Raw genomic sequence first — 3187 nt, 5'->3', positions numbered from 1 at the left:
AATAAATTCTCATGGGAGTAAATGGTTATCAAAATTCCACCACCTTCTTACTCCTTATCTTCTTTATTGGAAACATACAGTAGCGTCAACACTTTAAGATAAAACCCTAAAATAAAAAGTAAAACCCTAATCCTCTCCTGCCTACACAGTTCTCTTTGAGACTGAAATGAAAGAATGGCAGGTATTAGCCACATCACTTAATGCATTCCTGGAAGGTATTTGGATGCTGTGGTGAAAAGACAAACCAATGTAAAACAACATAGCTTCAGTTGTGTAACTCATGGTAAGCTCTACAGATAGTCAAACTGAGACCACGTACACTTCTGGGGTGTCCACTTCCCTTTCAGTATACCTTAAACTCAGCTGACTGTTGTGGCCTTTATTGTCCTGAGAGTGGAAGGACATAATGATCCCTGTGGGCTTAAAGCATGAAAAGTCAGAAACAGCGGCTGTGTTCTGCAGGAGAGACCACGATATCCTCCAAATGCCATATGATGATTTTGGAAGAATCTATCATTCCCTAAACTCTATAGATCAGGTGTCTCCTCCTTCCTTTTCTACCTGAGGAACTAGTTATTATTGTCATTTAAATAGACTCATAGAATAGTCAGGGTTGGAAAGGACCTTAAGTTCATCTAGTTCCAACCCCCTTGCCATGGGCAGGGACACCTCACACTAAACCATGTCACCCAAGGCTCTGTCCAACCTGGCCTTGAACACCACCAGGGATGGAGCATTCACAACTTCCTTGGGCAACCCGTTCCAGTGCCTCACCACCCTAACAGGAAAGAATTTCCTCCTTATATCCAATCTAAACTTCCCTTGTTTAAGTTTTAACCGATTACCCCTTGTCCTATCACTACAGTCCCTGATGGAGAGTCCCTCCCCAGCATCTCTATAGGCCCCCTTCAGATACTGGAAGGCTGCTATGAGGTCCCCATGCAGCCTTCTCTTCTCCAGGCTGAACAGCCCCAACTTTCTCAGCCTATCTTCATACGGGAGGTGCTCCAGTCCCCTGATCATCCTCGTGGCCCTTCTCTGGACTTGTTCCAACAGTTCCATGTCCTTTTTATGTTGAGGACACCAGAACTGCACACAATACTCCAGGTGAGGTCTCACAAGAGCAGAGTAGAGGGGTCGGATCACCTCCTTCGACCTGCTGGTCATGCTCCTTTTGATGCAGCCCAGGATACTTGATTTCTAATATGTCACTGGGAGAATGAATGTTTTCACATTTCTCATCCCTGTGAAGACCATCAGCTGATGTATGTTATCATAGGTTCATGGCACAATTTTTGTTCCAGGTTCTCCATGCAATTGTCTCTGTGTTACTTAGACTACAGACAGATGTCTTCTTCTGGATTCAGCTGGAACAGCTTAAGATGTTATTGTGCTTTACTCCTCCCCTCACTTCTGCTAACAAAGCAACTTGTTTGAGCACTTCTTAACCCACTTCAGGCACAATCAAGTGAGTTAGGGCACAGCTCTTATTTAAACTGTTTGAACTATGTCAGGAGATTGTGCTTGAACTGGGTTAGGGAGCACTCACACAAACAGCTGGGAGAGCTACCAGGGTAGTAATTAATGCCCCAGGGACCCTGAAAAACAGCTTGAGTAGAGAAGGGCAGGATACGAATGTTTCAAACCTCTGCAGCTGTCTGCAAAGTGAATGTCTATATAGAACCTGTAGGCTGCACGTGAGCTATGGCAATACTTCAGTTTCTAGATGAGATGTTCTTCTCAGCTGTAACAGCTAGCGAATTCTTAAAAAAAAAAAAAAAAGGAAAGTAGTGACTTATAAGAAAGTTTACAGTGATGTGCCCAGATAGCATATGAACAGATATTCTCTGTGCCCAGCACACCATATTGTGCAACAGCATGGGAGAAGGGAAATTCTGGCCAGAAAAGTCAAATCACATTCTTTCTTTAATCTGATGGATGCTAAAGCAGTGCCTTTCATGTGTTGTTTTGATATGACTGGCCTGAAGATGGGGGCACACACTTTTTTATCAAGCTTCAATCCCCAGTTTTGGAGCCTACTTATTAGAGCCTGAGTGTTAGATGTTTCAACCCACTGATAAGGGAGCCCTTCCAACAAACAAATTGGGCTCCTTTCCACCACACTCTGTATCTTCCAAAATCTCTGAGGGGAACAGAGTGAACAAATATGTTGAGCAAGTGTGCTCAGTTTGTGGTAACGGCTGAACAACCCCCTCCGGGGCATACACGCCAGCTATAGCCATCACACCAACGCTACGTATGAGGACCAGAGGATATGCCTCATTAATTCTCTAATGCAACCCCTTGGTCTGCATGTGTTTCTGGTGTAGTGATGTGGAGTGGGAGAGGGTGACAGGAAACTACACCCTCATGGGAATCACACTTGTTCCTGTGGTTCATGCTTCGGCCCAGGCATCTAGAGGGTCTATTTCTGGCATTACCACGCACTCACAGTATGACCAGGACTGAGTCATGTATGAGACATCATTATCCTGTATGTAAATTAGGCATCAGCAACTTTGCAGGTGATGTTTGTTGCTGCCTGTTTTTATTGAGTGCTTTAAGCTTACTAACATGAGGTATTCTGGAGCCTGTTTATGGCCAACCCGGCGCATCTGTGGGCTGTAGCGGGGCCACCTGCACCCAGAGAAACAGCTTTGTGGGGTTTCTACAACTGACTGCTTCAATGTTGGTGTTTTTTCCTGGGGCAAACCCCATTTTCAGTGAAACGTGAACTGTGAGGCAAGTCTTGCTCTGGAGAGAAGCTGCATCTGCAGTGTTTGCTGGGGGGTGGTGAACCATGGTGAACCCTTTCTTGTATCTCCCCCTTCCCCCCCCATTGTATCCTTTGTGGTCATACACGGCTTGAAACAAGCTTTTAAGCTGATGCGATCCACCTTGGCCAATGTTGGGGCTGACAGGTACAGAACTGCATGATGGAGAACCCCTCAGATGGCAGGAAAGCAAGTACAGCATCAAGCCCAGCCCAAGGCTAAGGCTAAGGCCCTGATGACACACACGGCCTCTGACAAGCTTCCCCACCCGCTTCCATGGCCCAGGACCTCGGGCTCTGGAGCACCCTCACAAGCCCCCATCCCTTCCCTGCCCTCACCCAAGATGGCGTCACGCGAGCGGCGGGGGCGGCCGGCTGATGAGGCCGCGTCACGTGGCGCATGCGCTCTGTGGG

Source organism: Lathamus discolor, chromosome 2 (genome assembly GCF_037157495.1).
Source record: "Lathamus discolor isolate bLatDis1 chromosome 2, bLatDis1.hap1, whole genome shotgun sequence".
Lineage (NCBI taxonomy): Eukaryota > Metazoa > Chordata > Aves > Psittaciformes > Psittacidae > Lathamus > Lathamus discolor.
The sequence above is the reverse complement of the archived record's forward strand: the minus strand, read 5'-3'. Positions refer to the sequence as shown.